Source organism: Cupressus sempervirens, chromosome 8 (assembly GCF_028749045.1).
Source record: "Cupressus sempervirens isolate cs-2001-9-10 chromosome 8, ASM2874904v1, whole genome shotgun sequence".
In the NCBI taxonomy this organism is placed as follows: domain Eukaryota; kingdom Viridiplantae; phylum Streptophyta; class Pinopsida; order Cupressales; family Cupressaceae; genus Cupressus; species Cupressus sempervirens.
In genome coordinates, this window is record NC_143125.1 from 146530878 (window position 1) to 146553343 (window position 22466).

Genomic DNA, 22466 nt, shown 5'->3' on the forward strand with positions numbered 1-22466 from the left:
TCATACTAACCTCATAAAAGTCAATTCATACGAAGATTGCACCACTATGAGATTATATCTATCACTCATCTACCAATTTATATGAGATTGTGCTAATCTCTAGGAGTGGCATGATAGTCGGCACTCTCAGATTCCATCTAACCATTCACATAGATCCTCAAAATCTACACTCTTGTGTATCCATTCATATAGAGATGGGTATGGTCCCTATGCTACCACTATGAACCTTGATCCATTACTTACATTTGATATTTGATATTGGTTCCCAATACTTTTACTACCTTTTGGAATTTTACCTTATTAGCCGATAGGCTATTATAGATTGAAAACCACCCATCTGTCATTGTCACATGCCTAAGAGCTTGCTGGAACTAAATTAATTCTACCATTTTTGTAGCATCGTACGAATTTTTTGTGTTATGTAGCATCTTAGGATAAAGACTTTGTTATCATGTTTTATTTTAGAGAATTTAAATTTTTAACCAGAAAGTTCAACTACATCTGTATGAAGTAGAAGGATACAGAAAATGAAAACCTACCAAATTATATCATTGTCGAATGAATAATTTTCATTCTCATTTTCTTTAAATGAAGTTTCAATAGTTGTCTATCTCTTAATGGTTGAAATAGCTTAACCAACATCCATTCAATTTCTGCAAAATGGCAGTAAATGTGCAAATAAATATTATGAGGCTTTGTAGACCAGTCGTTCACATGTATTTGTGAAAAATAAATCAATAAATCACAAACCCTAAAATTTTTCTTGGCATAGGAAGGTGTTGAGTGACAATTTTCTTGGCATGCAATTGATGCCGACTGATAGGCAGTGGTTTTCGAGTAAACTTGGCACAAGAAGAAGCCGAGTAACTTGGCACAAAGGGCAACTCAACATAGAGTATGCTGATTGAGTTCAGCAGTATAGTTGCTGAGTGAGCTCAGTAACCGTTGTGCAAGGTTAAGCTTGGGAACAAGGAATGTCAAGTAAGCTTGGTAAGAGAAACAAAGAGAGAACTTGATTAAGTAGTAGACTGAATGGGCTGTGTATTATACTTACAACCTAGATATTAGCAGCATTAAAATGTAGAGAGTTGAAGGAAGAAGCTTTCAACTATGAACTTCTCAAATGCAAAATATTATGCAATGATGAATAGAAGAAGGGAACCACAAGGATTTGTATGCCTATTTTCTTGCTTGCTTTCTATTCAAATAATATAAAACTATTACAAAATCTAGGAGCATTCGGCTTCAACTAGACAAACCCTAAAAATTTCCAACTAATAAAACCTTTTAAACTTCAAACTTACAGCACTAATGGCTGCATACAATAATGCCTGTAGAAATCACTGCTTCACAAGACAAATCAAAAAAACAAACTTATAGAATAACAAGAGGAAACATGTGCAACTGCAAACACGAAACTAACTTCTTGCTATCTTTTGAACTCTGACTTGATCTACTAATCGACTTCTCTTCTCTACTTTGCAACTAATCCAATCCTTCTACTCTGCTCTCTTCAATTGATCGAATGAATCAGATTCATTCCTTTTGTCTCTTGGCAAAAACATTTTCTCTATCATTTTGAGTTTGAACTCACCTACCGTGCATTCAATGTTTCTGACTATTGCGCAAGCTATCAGGATGGTAGCTGAGTGTTTGGCTCCAGGGGCAAACAACTTACTACAATAAATTTCTGACAGTATTGTGTATGAAAGGGATATAGATCAATGTCATGTATATTTTATTATCTCTAAGGTAGCATGAGAGGTACAATTAAATCTCAATCATCAATGATGGTAGAGATCAATAATCTTTAACAAAAACTAAATCCTAAAATTATTTTATCCTTTATGACTACTATTGTGTTTTTTACACTCAATCATGATATTAGAAATGGAACATGAGGCCTTAACCTTTTCCTTTGGCAAGTTAAGAATATGTATGGAATCCCCTTCACTCCATAATTATTTGTAGTTACAATTCATTGCAAACCTTAACCCATGAAGGTGACCCATGGCTTTAGCTAAGTGATTAGTTTGAAATCCAAGTGGGACCACAATGACCTTAATAATATTCTCATTCCCACTGCGAATAATGCCTCCACAACTAGCAACACCTTGATTCCCCTTGCTGCCCCCATCAAAGTTCATTTTTCTCTAGCCCTTAGGCAGACAATCCCATCTAGCATTCTGCCTTTTCTCTTTACTAATACCTTTTGATATCTTAGAGATATCAACAATAACCCTCTTATCAAAATTCATATTTCCTTTGTAAATGCTATGATAATTTTTGGCCACATTAAATTTGATATTGTCAGCCAACACTATAGGTGTTCAAAAGGCTTCTCTAAAAATCCTATTGTTCTATTCTTTCCAAAGGTTCCTCAAAACATGGGGGGCTAGGAGAAACCAAAGACCTCTTTACACATGTGGCTTATAGCTTCTCAACATAGTCCATAGTTCAAACATAGAAAGGTCCACTACAAGTTCCACCTTTGGAAAAGAAACAACCAAGTATCTTAAGTGTAAGGGCACTTCAAGAAGATGCAATCTCCATTCTCAAGAGCCTCTTCACAAAGAAAACATATATTAGTAAAAAAAAAACCTCTTTTTGTCATATTATTGATCATGAGGATTTTGTTCTAAAGCACCAGCCATTGGAAAATATTAATAAGGCTTTGGTTCCACACCTTAGCTCACACTAGGGGGATTGATTTGAGTTTTCAATGGTCTTGTCCCCGACACCACAAAGTAAAAATTGCATGCACTTCCTTCCCAAATAACCCGATTAGACTCAATCACAACCAACACAATAGAATCAAGCTCAATCATAGCAAGAGAAAAGATAGGATGAAGAATAGCTAGGTCCACCTATCTTTCATTTTCCCAATAATCCAAGACCTATGAACCAAACTAAAGAATACATATTTCATTGAAGGGCGCCAACATCAACAAAGAGGAGATCGATTCCTGAAAAATCCACTTGTCTTCCAAAAACACAATACTACGACCATCACCCACTTTCCATATACATCTAGACTTAATTAACTCTTCCCCACAATTTCAAATGTTTCACAACATTACACAACTTCACAAAGTAACTAGATATTTATACAAAAAAACTTAACCAATTTCATGACCAAAAAAATTAATTATTAATTTCCATCCTTTGGATATGCACACATCTCAATAAGAAAATAGTTTAAAATAGTGTTTCTTAACATATATTTATTCTCTTTTGTAAATATTAGGTCAATATTGAAGATTTTCTTATATTGTATTCCTTAGATTTTTTATTTTTGTAATGTGCATATATAATTCTTATCTTTTTTTTCATTTACTTTTTGTTTCTTTGAGTATTATCAACTTCTTCATATATTTGTTCTCTCTTGTTTCTCTTTTAATTTCTCTTAAAATCTCTCGGCAAAATTTGAACTTAAAGTCTTATCTAAATATAGATGGAACATTCAAAAGCTCATAATTAGAAATACTTAACAAATAAAATAAAAAAACAACAAACTTGAACTAAGTTTATCCAAGTAGTCAAATCTAACACCCGAAACGGTCTTTTTGCCTGGAATTGGCTATTTCACCTCCATGGCCTGATACAAAGGATGTTGAGCAGGCCCTTGTTGTTGATGCTACTGTTGATGGGTAGACTGTTCCTAGCCCACCTCCCAATCTGAAGGATGATTGGGGATTTCATGATTGGAATGAACCATCTCCCTCAGCAGGCACTACTTTAGCCGCTTGAGGGTTGCTTTATATGTTTTTTTGATGAATAGTTGTTGATTTCGACTTCGGCTATGTAAACTTTCATAAGGTGATCTTGTATCCCCGACCCTTTTTTTGGGAATTGTAATCTTAGTATATTATTTATTAATAGAAAAGGACTATTCATCAAAAAAATCTAACACTAGAAAAATAACAAATACAAGAAAATAACAACCTTGAATTAAGCTCATTCATATAATCAAATATTGACTTTTTACAAAATAATTAAGAATTGAAATGGTCTAGTCCTTTAACTGTGTGTATTTGTCATTACATGTTTATGTAATTAGAAATTAGATTAAAGAAAGATTACCAAATTCGTTTATGACATTGTTTGATATGTTTTTTAAATTTTGAATTTAAAAAAAGTAATTATAGTTAAGTTGTTGTATTGAAGAGAATGAACTATGATTTGTTTAATATTTATAAAAAGTAACACACTTTATTTTAAAATATAATGTTCTGACTATAAAAGGAATAGGATATTTAAACTATCATATTTAATATTCAAAATGATTCAATAATGTATTTAATATTTGAAAATTTATAATATAGATTATAATAACATGAAGGCATATATTACATTTTACAATTTGAATAATAATATCAATTTAAAACATACAAATGTAAAGTCCTCCATTCATGCTAACTTCTTGCTTTGTACATAATGTTATATAACTGTCTCTCATTAATTTTTTGTTAGAATGAATTTTCTTTTTAATAAAATAATAAAATTTGTGCTCTAATACCAAAAAGCCAAGATGGAGGAAGCCTCCATAAAAAGGAATTATATATGAACAAACCAAATCAACAATAAAAGTTGAAAAAATATATTTTTGTAACACTAGAAAATTATTTTTAAAAATAACAAAAAAACTTTAGAAATCTTGAAATTATTCAAAAATAGCCATCTCTAATTGATGGAAACTAATTAAGAAATAGAGGAGAGTGCCATGGGGAAAATACAATACCATTAGACCAATTTAATACAAGTGCCACGTAATGGCATGTACTTGTCGAAGAATGTATTGTAATAGAAATAGTAATTTAATACTATAATAATTAATCAATAGAGTAAATGTATTATAAAAATATAGATGTCTGATAAAATTATTATTAATCAACAAATCTAATTTCAAAAAAGTAGTTAAATAAATAATAATTTTATAAATAATCTCATCAAAATCCTCACTTTTATTTGTGAAAGTTAAAACCATACAATAATCTAGTACTAAGTTCAAAACTACCTTGGAAGTCAATGGAATTAATGAAGTCGTAGTTCATTTCTGAGCAAACTCCTAAGATCATTGAATTATATCTACATTCTAATACTAGAAAGCTAATCTCATTTGATAAAGAATGTGGACTATGAATTGCTAATAAATTTGAATTGTTAGATTTTTCTATTAATTTTTAAATACAAAATAGTTTAAAAAGAGTACTCTTAATTTTTCACTATTTCATTTGAGTTTCACTCTACTCTAAAATTTTTATTCAAACTAAATAGGGAAACAATCTTTAAGTTTATATGTTTCTTCAATATATATTAGTCTATTTTAGTTTTAGAACTTGAAAAGTCTAAAAACAAAATTCAATATAGAATTTTAAATTTATATGTAAATTAACTTTACATCTATTTTCCAATCAAACAACTTAAGAAAGAACTAGATCTAAAATCTTACTTTTAGATGCAATATATGACTAATTTCACTTTTACTTAAAAATAGATTTTCTTCTCTCTTAGAGATATCAATATGTAAGGATTTATTTAAAATTTTACTTTTCATTTAATAATTTGTAATTATGAGATTTCTAGAATAATATTTAGATAGCAAAAATATTTTAGGTAAATATATAAAATTCAATATAAAAAAATTTGAGTAGGTTTCAATATAAAATTCAATTTGTAAAATTCAAGGTTGATAAATGTTAAATAAAAAAATCAAATGTGTGTAAAATGAAAATTAAATTTAAATGATTATATGATTATATTTGTAAAGAGCAAATGAATATTCTATTTTATTTTAAAATACTTAATATTGTTGTAACATAATATAGTTTATTAATTCATTCCTAAAATCATGCAATCAAAGTGGTGAAAATTAATTTTTAGAATATATAAAATTCATCAATAAATTAAAAAGCTTTAGAAACATGTCAATTACGTAAAAATTATCATTCATGATTGGTGCAAATTAATTGAAAAATCAAATCAACTGAATGCAATAATATATTGTCTACCACAAGTACAATAAGTGTCAATAGGTTTTGGCGATTTATAGATGTGATACTAAATGTTGATTCAAAAATATATACACAATTAAGATCTAAAAGCTATGTTATTAGTAGGTGAGAGAGATTGATGGATGATGTTTAAGAAGGTTTTGGAAGAAAGTAAATACATTTTTTCTGGTAAAGGGCGTGTTGAAATAGAATGGCACTTTATTTTGGACCAAGCTGCCTATCAGAATATTTGTGCATAGTATGAAGACAATTTGAAGGAGGGCTGCCTACATCAACTTTTTGGTGAAACAAAACTGCTCAAAAGACTGATAAAAGACAAAAACATAACAAAAATATAAATCATAATAAATAAAAAATTATAGATCTTCATTTCATGGTCCATAGACTATTCACTTAATTAAATACTTTCACTCATCCATATGCTTCTCTCAATCTACATAAATCTGATAGTGTGATGTTAGTTTCCTCATATACTTTTTATAAGCTAATATACCATTTCCTAATTCTGATCGACCACACAACTGAACTGTTCCATTTATTCTCATGAGAGAGAGATTCATGTTGAATCAATACTCATGAAACATGGGTCAATTAGTTTGACTCAAAGTCACACAGTTAAATCATGATAGCAATATCACAATTGGACTTCTTGTGGAAATTATCTCCAACTTATCAAGTGTGGTTGTACTTGATCCTTAGAGTTTTAGGGTTTGATGGATTAGCTATTTATCATCTCTCTTACAGTCTTGGGATTAGAAGAATTAAGGCTGATTATCTTCCATAGGGTATTTTTATGTCAAAATTTGAGAAAGATAAAGAAGGAGAGAGTAAATTCCTAGGTATATCCACTTGAATTTTGTAGACTTCAAAGAGAAGAAGATATTGCAGAAGTCTTGTCAATTGGTCCTTTTGACTTGTGTTGAGTTGTCTATTATGGTTTTTAGTTAATGCCTAGATAGCTTTCCTTTTCAAAGGGTTATTAAAATTTTGTAAAATCAAAAGCCAACGCCCCTCCAAAGTTCTTTTTATCTCAAACTTCAAGGAAGATGATGAGGTTTTTGATTTCCCACTTAATCATTGAAGTTTTTAGAAAGAGTTGGTAATGTGAACAAGATATTGAAGTTCTTAGAAAGAATTGGTAATGTGGACAAGATATTGAAGTGAAAAGTGGAGTGACACTAGATCAAATATAATGAGTATGACAACTTAATAATATTAAAATGGGGCCTAACTGAACATTTATCATAGCTAGACACTTATAATTTAGAATGATACAATAGGTACCATACTAGTTTATATATACCTCTATATATATTATGTCGAGAGTAATTGTTCTCGAGGTGCCTATTTTTATTTAATCCCAAGGTCATTTTAATCAGAGTTGGGATTTATGAAAATCAAAATAGGTGCCTTGAGAACGATTACTCTCAGTGTAATATATATAGAGGTATATATAAGCTAGTGGCAGTTGTAGCGTAATAGGAAAAACATTTGCTTTTTATTTATATTCTGATAAGGTTATTATGAAATTGTTAATTAATTTTTAATTAGAGTTGTATAAAGTTACTATAAAATTGTGCTTCAAATTTTTTAAAAAAAATTTAAGATATGGAGTTTAATTAAGATTAAAAAAATTAATTTTATTTTTTGGATATTGTAATGTAAAATGTTATAGTCAAACATAGATATATGGTTAGAGACAAAGTTACCATTATAGTTAATGTTAACCTTAGGGATAGAATTATGGTTAGGGTTAGAATTAAGGTTAGGGTTGGAGTCAGGGTTAGGGTTGAGTTATGGTTAAGGTTAGGGTTAGAGTTATGGTTATGGTTATTGTTAGAGTTATGGTTAAGGTTCAGATTAGAGTTATGTTTATGGTTAAGGTTACGGTTAGAGTTATGGTCATGGTTAAGGTTAGGGTTGGAGTTATGGTTATGGTTAGGGTTAAGGTTATAGTAAGGCTAGGGTTAGGGTTTGGGTCAGGTTTAACATTAGAGTTAGGGTTAGGGTTTGAGTCAAGATTAAAGTTAGGTTTAGGGTTAGGGTTAGAGTCCAATTATGGTAGAGTTAGATTTAGGGTTAGAGTTAGGAGTAGAGTTATGTTTATAGTTAAGGTTAGGATTAGAGTTATGCTCATGGTTAAGGTTAGGGTTAGAGTTACCATTATAGTTAGGGTTAGGGTTAGGGTCAAGGTTAAGGTTAGAGTTAGGATTAGGGTTAGGGTTTGAGTCAAGATTAAAGTTAGGGTTAGGGTTAGGGTTAGAGTCCAATTATGGTATAGTTAGATTTAGGGATAGATATAGGGATAGAGTTATGTTTATGGTTAAGGTTAGGGTTAGAGTTATGCTCATGGTTAAGGTTAGGGTTAGAGTTATGATTATAGTTAGGGTTATGGTTAGGGTTATTATAAGGCTAGGGTTAGGGTTAGGGTTTGAGTTAGGGTTAAGGTTAGAGTTAGAATTAGGGTTAAGGTTTAAGTCAGGATTAAAGCTAGGGTTAGGGTTAGGGTTAGAGTCCAATTATGGTACAGTTAGATTTAGGAATATAGTTAGGGGTAGAGTTATGTTTATGGTTAAGATTAGGGTTAGAGTTATGCTTAGGGTTAAGGTTAGGGTTAGAATTATGGTTAGGGTTATAGTAGGGCTAGGGTTAGGGTTGTAGACACCTAAAAACCTTTAGAAAATAAAGTATTTTTATTTTTTGAAAAAATTTTGATGACATCATCATTTATTAATTAATTAATTATTTGATTAATTTATTTATTTTTATGCCATTAAATCCCTTTATCTTAATTAAAAATATTTAATTAAGGAATCCCTCTCAAAAATGTTTAAATCTTATTTAAACATTATTTCCTTATTTATTAATTATTTAATTAATAAATTGACCAAAAAACCCAAAATAAATAAATAAATTATTTTTTGCCCAATACTTGGCCAATTTCCTTAAGACCACTAACCTCTTCCAAAATCTTCTAATCCTTCTTTAATTTTAATTAAAGGCTAATCCCATCATTTCCTACCCCTAATGCTTTCAATCATCATTCCCTCATGTTGTACTGCGGGTGCATCTTGCAACATCTGACACTGGTTAGCTACTCCAAGTTTAACTATAGAACCACATGTACTGATAGACATAAGAGTTAACTCTTTACTTGCATTAATTACCCTCGTTAACTGCCCTGTGTTTGCAAAAGAACGATCAGTCTTAATCCTGTGAGAATGTACAACATACTGAATACCATTTTTAAACAAGTGATAATGATTCTTTTCCCTGTAGAAAATTTCTTTTCTCTCATAAAGATAAGGGCTACCAAGCACTATCCCACAGATATCCAGTGGAACCACATCAAACTGTACTTCATCCACAAACTTACCAGTGATTGTGAATCTTAAGGTGCATTGTCTTGTTACTTGTAACTTATCATTTTCACAAATCCAGCCTAGTGGATAAGGTTTCTTATGTAATGTAGTTTTCAATCCCAAGTTTCTTACAATACTTTCTGAAATCAAGTTCACTTGAGAACCACTATCTATGAGTGCATCAATTTTTGTGTTCTTAGCAACAACCCTTAAATGAAAAAGCTCATTCCTTTTCTTATCTTCAAAAAAATCATTTACTATAGAAGTAGAAGCACAACTAGCAACAAAAACACTAGAAATAGGAGCTTTACCTTTCAAACCCATAGTTGTTGTCTTAGTCTCATCATCTGAATCTGAACCAAGATCCATAACAACATTTGTTGCTTTCTCCTTACCTTTCTGTTTCTGATCCAATTTCTGAGCCCACTTAGGCTTCAATTCAGGATGCAACTTCCAACAATGTTCTTCATCATGACCCTTCTTGTCACAATGAGTACAAGAAAGTTTCTCATCCTTCTTGACTATAGCTGCCTTCTTTCCTTTCTCTGTCTCTTCATTCTTAGAAGATTTCTTTACATCATTATCAAACTTATCAATAAAAGATCATTTACCCCTTGACTCTAAGTGTATAGCTTGAATAGATACTTTATCCAAATTACAAGGGTTCAATACCAAAATAGAATGTCTAAGGTAGGAATGAAGACCTCCTATACTTCAACAAAGTATCCTAGGTGTACAAAGGAACATTCAAAGCAATAGCCCTTTTCCTAAATTCATGGGTGTACTCTTCGATAGTTTGACCTTTCCCTTGCCTAAACATTTGCTAGTCCATCATTAACTGTTGCATATTTCTTGGGGGATAAAATTGCTTCTTAAGAGCATTAACAAACTCTTCCCAAGTTAAACTGACTCTACCATGTTGTGAAACTTCTGCCTTAGTCTTACTCTCCCACTAGGTTAAAGCTGTACCTCCTAACCGAAGAGTAGCTAATTGAATCCTATCAACATCATCTAATAGGTTCTGGACTCTACAACAGACTTGTAGTTGTTGAATCCAATTATCCAATTTTTTAGCATCAAGTTCACCACAATACTTAGACAAGTCAAATTTCACATCCAGTTTGATCTTAGGCTTATACTTGCTCTTGAAAGGATTAAAAGAAGCAAAATGAGAAGAAGATGGAGAAGAAGGAGAAGAGGGAGGAGAAGAAGAAGAGGGTGGATCTTGTTTCTTATCACCATCTCCATGATGTTTCCCTTTCTTGTCTTCACGATCTCCTTGCTTCAACGAACCTCCTTCACATTCCTTTTGTTCTTGTCTCTCTTGAAAAAGAATGTCCACCTTAGCCTTCATCTCGAGGAATGCTCTTCGAAATTCCTGCTCACTAATCTCATCAGGAACCTCCATTCCAGAAATAGACATCTTTGAAAATGTTCTACGCTTCTTGATCTCAAGATTAATTTCTTCAAGCTTGCCTTTGCCCTTTTGAATCCTGGATCTTGTTAGCATTCAAGAAAACAACTGCAATAATAGTCAACTGGGCTCTGATACCACTTCATCTGATGGATGGATCTAGACTAATTGTAGTATTGAATGCTTAAATCAAATCAAATTAGCAGAAGTCTTAATACATTTAACATAAATGAAATTAAGCAGCACAAACTCAAAAGCTTGAGGTGAAATAAACAAAATTGAGAGAGAGAAGAAGATAGAAAGTGCAAACAAAGTTTGATTTCGAAGTTCGCTACAAATTTGACTACGTCTCCAAGTCGGCTCCAATAGAGTACGACGGATCTGATTAACCTCCAGAAACCAATTACAAATATGCACCAAAGAAGACCATTTCTTCTAGCACTTTGATAGCATAACAATGCTCTGAAGTACAAAAATGGCTCCAAAAAATCTCCTATAAAAATCTACCTATTCCTTAAAAAAAACTTCACCAAGAGAAATTTCTCTCAAGTCTCCCTTGTTTTTTCAAATGACATCCTACCCCCCTTTTTATACAAAATAATTTGCCTATTAAGGGTACAAAACAGGCTCAAACCAATTAAGGGTACAAAACAAAACATCCCCTTCGAATAACCCCCTTTGCCATTTTTACACTTTGGCATTTATATAATTTGAGGGGTTAATTTTGTTAAAAATAACAAATAAATCTACTTTAAGGGGGCTTCGTTGTTTGATATAGGTTAAATAACACATCTGCCATGCATTTAACAAGCCACATCAATGGTGTATTGGCACGTAGCTATTTTAGGGGTGGCCAGGTCGAGGGTTCAACTCCCACCTATGCATCTTTTCAAATGGCTTTGGTAGCATTCATAGTTTAAATAACAAATCTGCTACAAAGTTGTTAAAAGCTCCATGTGGTTTAGTGGCAAGGAGGGAAAGTGGTAAATGGGAGGTTGGAGGTTCAAACGTCCTCAACAAATTTTTAAACCACCAAATTTGAGCTTGAGGTGCCATGTGGCACTATTTTATTTGCTCATATTTTTGACATGTGACATCACTTGAGCTGCTAATATCATGATGATGTCATCACTATTACATTTTGCCTCCAAAATTCAAACGGCCATAACTTTTTCATACGAGCTCCGTTTTTGACAAAATGAACACCGTTGGAAATCTCTCATTAGGCTCTTCATTTTGAAATCCATTGTTGACCACTTTTGAGATGGTCTGATTTTGCTCCTTATCTAGCCCTCTGGCCTACCTGTTGACCAAAACTTTGACCAAGCACAACTTGCACGAACAGACTCCTTTTTGCTCCGTTCAAATTGCATTGGAATCAGGACACTAAGATCTTTTCGATAGTGCAAAAATCTAAAAATTTGAAGAAACTTCAATTTTCACTAAAATTATCCACCAAATCAGAAATAAAATTGCCAATACAACTAATTAGAAGTAAAATTTTGAAACCAGAGACAAGAATGAACTATATACAAAAAATATATTTGTAATAGTGTAAATACATGTCACATTCTTCAATTTTTAGGATTCTTTTGAGATCTTTATTTGAACAATGATTGTAAAAGACTTCATTCATCATTGAGGGAAACCTGTCCACTTTTGTAGATGTGTCACACAGGAATTTTTATGCATCTTCCATATGCATTACTTCCATTTCCTCAACATAGTCAATTGGAAATATTGTGTTCTCCACAACTTTAATTATAGTGGTCCACCTCTCTTTAATTATTTGTAGGCATTTGTCAAACTTGATCTCAAAGAAATTAGTTGAGGTCATTGAAGTAGTCAAGTTAGTATCAAATAATGTTTGATTCTCTATTCGAGGCATCCATAACTCAAATAGTAACTTGCAAACTTATAAAAAAAATATCAACATATAGAAATAATCAGAATGAAAAAGTATTAATAGTTTTTGATTAAGTAAAATAGGTTTTACATGGATCTTGAAACTCAAAAGTATTACAACATATCAAATATAGATATATTCAGTAAAGTCCAGTATAAAAGAAACAACTTTAAAAAAGCCAACCATAAATACCGGCCTGCGGCCAGGAACAAAAAACCAGCAAAACTAGAACAAAATAGAACCAGCTACACTAGGAAAAACAACAACCTAATTATCAATTCTCTTTTTCAAGAACCTGCATGGATTCTGCAGCTTCTATGGTCTTTCTATTGTCTGCATCCTCCTAGTCCTGGTTCTGAGATCCACTTGGTCCCTAGTCTCTTTCGAATAATCCTTAGCTTGCCCATTTTTTAGGTTCGACTTCTCCCAAATTTCCCTGCCAAATCTAGCACTAATTCATGATTCACCTAGGCTATTAATATTCTCGTTCAGGGTATTCAAGGTGGTGATCACCTAATTCGCCAAGTTCTAGTGGAAGAACTCCATCCTATGGACTCTTTGTTCAACCTTTGTGATTTTGTCCTCCTGGTCAGCCCTATCATCCTGGATGTTAATATACTGTTGGCTTCCATCCTAGCTTCTATCCTCTTCATTGTGCCCCTGGTCGCTACCTCAATTTTGGTCAACTTCCTAGCTTTTTCTCCCCTTGAGTTCTTCAATTTCATGAAATAACCACTTGATAGACGAGAAATTGTTTATCATGTTGTTCCTAGCATTGTTCAAAATGTTAAGCCCAGTTTCCCTTGCATTATCTAAGATCACAACCAAACCAGGATCAATGAGATCATCATAATGGGTTTTGCCATTAATGTCCTCCATCACTTGAATATTCAAAGGCTCACTGAAAATCCCCAATTTGGCTTTATTCAAATTAAAATTCCTCCAAGACCTCCTCCTATTTTTTGTTATCACCTCCCCACTTTCTTTTCCTAGAATGTCAATAGTCGGGGAGGAACTGGAGCCAGGTCCAGGAATCTCAAGCATCTGGTCTTTAGTGTCAAAGGCTTCATCTACTTTCCTTTTCTTAGGATTCTCCAACACATTGGCAGAATCCTCCTCCTCCTTTTCACTATCCCTCCCCTTCTTCTCCTTCTTCTCATTGTCCTCCTCCTTCTCCTCTTCCTCTGAATTAGTGTCCTCTTCATCCTGATTATCCTCCTCGACCTCTTGAGGCTCAAGCTTAGGGGGAATGAGGGGTAAAGCTCAGGGAATGTGGGTAGAGGGTTTCCTTTCTTCTTTGGATTTAGACTCCTCTTCCTCTGATTTTATGCTCTACACTTCCTCAGAGTTTGAGCTCCCAGTTTCCTTTGAAGCACACCCAGCATCACCAAGAGATTTTCCCCCAGTTTGAGCATTTAGATACACATAAACTAGGAGTAATTCCTCATGAAGGGTTGGATTAACAGTGAATTTTCTCTTGAAACCCTTGATACCCTTGCTCATGGAGGTGAAAAGGTAGAAAGAAAAAGAAACTTTGATTTTATGCCTAAAGTGATTAAGTAAGAAAAGATGATGCATTCTTATCCTATCAAATCTAGGGAAAAAAGAAGAAGTATTAATAGTTAACATAAATTCTTTCAAATGAATAATGTTCAAAATAACATAAATAAAAATCAAAACTATTTCAAATGAAATAGTTAGATTGTAATGGTTGAAATATGGTGGCATTGCCTTCCACTTTTCAAACATTACAAACATAAATATTAATAAAATTGTATATCTACTATAAAAAAATATTTAAATAAAACACATACATAATCTAATTAAATAATGACAAAATATAAACTAAATATATGATTCGTTTATTTTAAATTAATCATTAACTTTAATAAAATATAAATTTTATTTATAAGGCAACCTTGCCATCCACATTAATGATAAAATTTAATTATGAAACATAAAAAATATAAATATTTTAAAACATGCAAATATAAAACTGTTGTGAAACATACAAATCTAAAACATGCAAACCAAAAGCATTTTAAAATATGCAAATCTAAAACTAATCTGAAACATGGAAATGTAAAATTAAATTGAAACATGCACTAATCTGCAAATGAAATGTATTCTCAAATATCTATATGAAATAGATTTTGAATCAATTTGAATTCTAAATCTAAATCAAACATACAAGGCTAAAGTATATAAAACTTATTGAAATTGAAAGCAAAATCAAAGGAGAATATTATAACTAAATTTGAAACTAAATTTTCATTTAAATCTAAATACATAACTAAATCTAAATCTAAATGCAAAACTAAAATAAAAATAAAAAATAAAAAATAGAAATCTCACATGCAAAAATTACTCCAAAACTTTAATCTAGTCCTCTTCAAAAACTCTAATCTGCTCCAATAATCTCCACTTTTCCCTCCCTGTAAAAACACAAAATGAAAATAAAATGAAGAGCATTTGTTTTATAACCTATGAGAGACTCTTCATATCTCCCAATAGATGTCTTTTGACATTCCACGATTTTGTTTCAAATTCCCTCGCTCCCCACAAAAAAAAAGCATATTGAATGTGCATGCAAAAATATATTTAACAAAAAGAAAATGTTTTATATTTAAAAATATAATGAAATTATTTCAGCCCTATTTTTTTGGGTTCTAATTTTTTCGATTTATTTTTCGATTCTTATTTTTTGGCCCTATTTTTCAGGTCTAATTTTTTTGCCCCTTTTTTTGAGCCCTATTATTTTGGTATCCATTTGGTTTAATATTATTTTGGCTAGCTATTATTTCGAGAATATTTTTTAATTTTATAATTCAATAATGATAAAATATATACTAAATATATGATTCATCTATTTTAAATGAATCATTAACTTTAATAAAATACAAATTGTATTGATATGGTGGCATTACTATCCACTTTAATGATAAAATTATACTTTGAAATATGAAAATATAAATACTTTGATACATGCAAATGTAAAACTATTATGAAACATTCAAATCTAAAACATGCAAACCAAAACTATTTTGAAATATGCAAATCTAAAACTAATATGAAACATGAAAATATAAAACTAATTTGAAACATGCATTTTTAAAATATGCAAATGAAAAGTATTATAAAATTTATAAATCAAATAGATTTTGAATGCAAATCTAAATCTAAATCAAACATGCAAGAGTAAACTATTAAATGCAAGCCTAAACAATTTTGAATATAATTCTAAATCTAAATGAAACTAATTAAAATATAAATATAAATTAAAATAGAATATTATAACTAATTTTGAACCTCAATTCATATTTACATAAATCTAAATAAAACATAAAAATCTCACTTGCAAAAAAATTACTTCAAAACTTCAATCTACTCTTGTTCAAAAACTCCAATCTAATCCTCCAATAATCTCCACCTCTTGCTTCCTACAAAAACATAAAATTAAAATGAAATAAGGAGCCTTTTTTTTATAACGTGTGAGAGGCTCCTAATATCCCTCAATGGAGCCTTTGTTTTATAATGTGTGAGAGGCTCCTCATATCCCCCAATGGATGTCTCTTCACATTCTTTGAATTTGTTTCAAATTCTCCCACTCCGCACAAAAAAAATGCATGAATGTGAATGCAAATTTCTATTTAACAAAAAAAAAATCATATTAAAATTATTTCGGCCCTATTTTTTTGGGTCCTAATTTTTAGGGGCATATTTTTTATTCCTATTTTTTGGGTCCTACTTTTTGGGCACTATTTTTTTGGGCCTATTATTTCAGCCTCCATTTGGCTTTCTATTATTTCGGCCAGCTAGTATTTTGAAAATTTTTATTATTTTATGATTTAATAATTTATTAATATTTAATTTAGAAGTTTGTAACTGCTCTTTTTTCTTTTTTATTGAGAAAGAATCTTGGCATATTCCTGTGCTGCCATTGTATAGCCTCTCGGCGTAACAACTTTGTAAGTATGGACCAAATAATGATGTATATTAGTATTTAAAATGAAGGTTTGTTGGCTAATAATTATCCCAAGAGAAAATTGAGAAATAAATGGGGTGTAGGGTTTGTACATTCTCGACGTACCCATCAATCTGGGAAATATAGGGAGCATAAAAAAATATTTCAATCATTCAAGGATTTCATTTTATTATCTATTAAGAAGGGAACCTAACTGGCCTTTAAAAAAAAGAAAATTAAAAGCTTATCTCGTATAAAAAGGAATGTATCGGTACACATTTTCTCACAAGATTAAGGACTAATGTATCGGGACACATTTTCGCACAAGATTGGGGACTATTTGTTTTGTTCACAAATAAACAATTATAAATGTATAGTGACGGTTGAAACATCTAATTATACCCAAAAAAAACAATCAATACAATCCAAATAATTTTAAGATTGCATAGCTTTATCCTGCCTCGCCGGTATTTTCAATGCTTTTTCAATATACAGAACAGAGAAGACTCACCTAGCCATTCATTCTCTTTTGGCCAATCAATCTTCCTTAGTGTCACTTACTTCACAGTTCATCTAACCATCATATTTCTTTCTTTATTTCTCTGCAATGGAAAAGCTCGTTGGAGGCTTAGGAGTTGGGAAGCACAAGGAAAGGTATAACAGATATGTATCACTTGAATAGGCTTAAAATCTAAAATATAGAAGTAGGTTTAAATTACCATTTTTCTATAAGATAGAAATAGATACAATAAATTTTATTGTTTGGGATATAATTGTGTAGGAGTTCTCGTATCAATGTTTTCAATCATAGTCTTCAGTTTGTAGTTAAGATGAGAGGGTTTTTGTAGTTAAGATGAGAGAGTGCATATGGCAAAGGAAAATTCTTTCTTTTTGATGATAGATCATGGAATGTGATCTAAAATATTTGTTCAAAATCTATCATTCAATCTAATCTAGAAACAGCAAAACATCGACATAATGAATTGTAAAAATCTAGTATCATTAAGAATCCATACTCTTTTTTTGCAGGTTACAAAAATCTAACCAATTGGATCGAACAAAGGATACAATACCACAGCCTAGCCCTTATTACTGGGGAGGTTATAGGTTAAGTGGTAGATCCATTAGAGACCATGTTTCAAGGGGAAAAGGATCAAGTATGTTACTAACCAAGGGTTGTTTTACCACTCCAAATCTTGTCCCAAACATGTCCAACCCTAAAAGCCCTGGTAAGGAGATCAATAAAAAGCTTGAAGTTCTGCATATTAGAGTGGGTTGTGTGCTTTTGCACACCCTGATTGCTGCTAAGAGATATTGCCAGCTGAATCCAACTAAAGCATATGATGGACGTATGTCTACAATTGAGGAATGTCGTCTAAAGGTAATGAGAGCAAAAGGTTTACTGGTCTCTGCAGAAATAGGAAGAAAATATGAGGAGTTAACAGAGCCCAAAAATCAAAACCAAGGGCAAGAAATGGACGTCCAGTTTATGTGGGCAGAAAAATGGTGTCCAAAAAGATTATCAGATTTCAGTTGCAACAAGAAACAAGCACTAGATCTTCAGTTTCAGGTAATCATTTTGTATTCTCTTTCTTATCTTTATATTTATCTTTTGTTTGTACAATTTGAATGATAGTATAGAGTATTGTATTATTGCATTTCTGCATCAACTTGAATTAGTAGTTTCATCTTTTTGTGTTTATGATAACAATTTTATGTTGATGTGAATAACATTTTTTAACATTTTTTATCAAAGTAATTCATTGACACATTGCATTTACATACTTAAATCTGATTTGGGGAGTTCACAGTGTAATTCTTAATATATATTTTTTCAAAATTTGGACTGAGAGACTTATAACAGCAATTTTTTTAAGATAGATAGACCATGTTAAAAGAAAACTAAGTAGCACAACTGAAAACAAAAATTATGTTCAAATTTAGTTGTTAGACAATGAATGGATTAAGAACTTCATTTCACAAGAGATTTCTCTGGTAAACATGAGATTGTGACATCTAATCTTCTTTTAGCTCATATGGTACTAAAGTCGTGTCATGTTAGAATCATACATCAGGTTGAAAAGTTAAAAACTACACACTACAGATTAGTGTTAAAAGTCTATGAGAATCCAAATTCAGCCATTATTAATTTGGATATAAAAGAAAAGAGTGGTAAATTAAGAAACTTTAATATATATGATGTTAGAAAGATCAATATTACAGTATAATCAAAATAATAGGCAAATGGAATTGAAAACAAAATGAGGTTTTTAAGTAAAAGGTGAAGAAAGATTCTAAAATAAGAAGATCCATATTACAGTATAATCAAAACAATAGACAAATGGAATTGAAAACAAAACAAGATTTTCAAGTGAAAGGTGAAGAAAGATCCTAAAACAACAAGATCAATATTACACTATAATCAAAACAATAGGCAAATGGAATTGAAAACAAAACAAGGTTTTCAAGTGAAAGGTGAAGAAAGATCCTAAAACAATGAGATCAATATTACACTATAATTAAAACAAGATTTTCAAGTGAAAGGTCAAGAAAGATCTTAAAACAATGAGATCAATATTATAGTATAATAAAAACAATAGGCAAATGGAATTGAAAACAAAAGAAGGTTTTTAAGTGAAAGGTGAAGAAAGATCCTAAAGCAATGATATTTATGAAATTTTCACACAAGTATTTGATAAGAAAGTCTTAGAGATTGTGAATTGAAGAATGTATAATATCACTAGCAATTGAAGAGAGCAGCAAGGTTAGCATTAAACTTATTTAGAGAAGAAACATATCTTTTTTCTTGACTTTGGAATAAAACATTATTGGAATTTTCTACTAAATTATGAAATGAAGAAGTCAATTTGAGCATAAATTATGATCTTTTCTAGTATTGTGGTATTGTCTATTGAAATCTGTCGATTGTCCCTTGAGCCAACTACCCACCTACCTGTCTAATACATTAAATTAGTTAGGTGGGTTTGAATCCAAAAAAGAGAGGGAAGGTTTTTTGAGACAAGATAAAAAGAAGTAAAGTCTCATTCATTTGAAGAGAGGAGGAGAATAGAGAAAAAAAAGTCTCATTCATTGCTCGCACTATAAAATAGATGTTAAACTAGTTTTTATGGTTGAAGCCCTATGCTCCTAGATTTGTAATAGTTGAAGCAATTTATGAATGAAAAGAAAGCAAGTAAACATATTAGTAGATCCATTCATTTGACTTATTCTTGTCTCCTTTCTATTTATTATGCACTATGTTTAGTATTTAAGAAGATTAGAGTTGAAAGTTCTTCGTTATCATCTTTTCTTTTTAATGGTAGAATAGACCAGACACCAAATCTATTATTAACTTTCTGAGTTCCCTTGTTAACTAAGTCCTCTTTGTGTTAACTTGGTCAGCATATGTTTGTGTTGTGTCTGCCCAGTTATAGCTAAGTCCATCGAGTTCTTTCCCATGCCTACCAATGTCACTCAATCTCCTCTCTGGCCAAACATACCAACTCACTCATTCCCTTTGTCAACAGAGTTTGTTTGATGTAGTGTTGACCAAATGTACTACTGACCTCTCTCCTTTGGTAATCGAGTAACTCGGCATTGCTGTCACTTAGCTCCTTCAGGTGCCCAGCAACTTGGCACTCACTGCACTTTTTGTGAAGTTATTTTCACATTGTCAACAGAAGGCAACTTGGTATAGTTTTGATCGCTATAAGCATAATCAAGGGAAATGTTTACTAGTTTTGATTATGCTTGTAGCAATCAAAACTATGTATCTTTTTTGTATTGCATGTTTGTAATGGGCAATGAATCGAAACATGTTTTTTTCATTTTATTGTAGATGATGAAATTGACAAACGAGATTGTTTTATTTGTGTAGGGCATGTTAGGAATGAAGTGAACAATTATCAATTAATTTTAAATCAAACACAAATATAATTTAATCAGTACATAATCCAATGGTGATGGGAAGAAAGTATAGATAGAGCAAAATAACAAGTATATAAACTAAGTTAGAGAAACTCTCTCAAGAAAGAGATATATAAAATTTGATTAAACATTTATGAACATTTCACAAGTGCATAGGGCTTTCATGAGTAATCATCATGACAAAAAGATAGTTAAAAGTAATACTCTTTGAGAGAATCTCTAGTAGTCATAGAAGACATATTATGATTTAATTAAAAGTAATACTCTTTGAAAGCATGTCTAGTAGTCAGAGAAGACATGTTATGATTTTCATGATGTCTTTCAAATGTTATGAGAAAGACATTGATACAAAATAAATAGCAAGATAATTTTTTTAAATTACATTCTCATATGATAATGCATTATGAAGATTTGATAGTCATCGTACACAAATTGGTCAATGATAACTTATAATTTTAGAATTAAGGGTCAAAGAATCAAAGCAATGCCACTGTCACCATCTCTCATTTTGTATGAACCATCATGTGTTTCCTTCATTGATATAAGATCTATTTTATCATGAAATGTAGGCTTCTTTAGGCCACTGTGTGCATATGGTGTTTGAAGGCCCTCCAGGTGTAGGAAAAAGTTCCCTCATTCGAGCAATGATTGGAGAAATGTTTCATAGCAATGATAATCAGGTATTTTAGTACCCCAATAAAATGACAAAATTTTTGCTTCAATTGACTGTTATAATATTGCTGCCTCGGTTTTGTAGATGAGAAAAGGAAAAGTAACCATTCATTTACAGGTAATTTTTATGAAAAGGGTGATAAGATTGTACCCTATTGAATAGAGATGTTGGTTTAAAAATTTATTTAATTTAATTGAGTTAATGAATACTTATCTAAAACAAATTTGGGTCCTTTGGCTTCGTGTGTCTCAGGAAAATTTACAGACTGTAATGGTTGTACCTATAAAAGCAAGTTCTAATCACATTGAACTTGATCTAAATGGTTTAAGAGGCTATGAGATGAATGTGGTTGATTTGTTATTGAAAGAACATAATTCTAAGATTATAAACAATTCTTCAGAATATGGGACAGATTGTAAAGGTAATGTGTCTTGTCTTTATAATTTTTTAATTATAAGTAGACTATTTTATACATAACAAATAATTTAATATGTATATACATAATATAAGTATATGTATATATATATATATATATATATATATATTAATGGATTATATTTTAATTGTAAAGATGGATTGATCACGAGAAGAGTTGCTAGTTCAATGATAGATCATGTTTCAACAAAGAATAGAAATAATAGAAAGTTTTAAGTTTGATTGGTATGTAATTCATAATGAATTTAACACAGTATCTAGTGTAGGTCAAGAAATCTAGGCTAAGTTAGGATCTATTAGCACCTTCATTGTAACTAAAAGGAGTGTTGAAAAATTAACTAAGCCTTAATCAAATATGGACTAGTGATAAAGAAAGCCAGTAGATTACTGGTAAAGCGCCACAACTACAAGTAGAAGATCTTAGATTTGATTCATAAATAAATATCATATAAATTTCAAATCATCTATATTTTTTAAAATCTAGATAATATCAAGATTATAAATTGAGCAATCCAATTCAAACATAAAACATACAAATATTATATAGCTTCATCTTATAGATTTATATAATATATTTTAATATTTATAAAAATATTAAAATGAAAATTATTGCAATACAATGTAATATTTCTTCTAGATAAATTATATTTCACAACAATGACCACAATGTTAACTACTTGCAATGAAGTATTATTGCATAGTTAAATCCTCTAAATGAAATTTGCATATATAGAATACGAAGTGTGATTAGTGAACTCAATGAGTTAAATC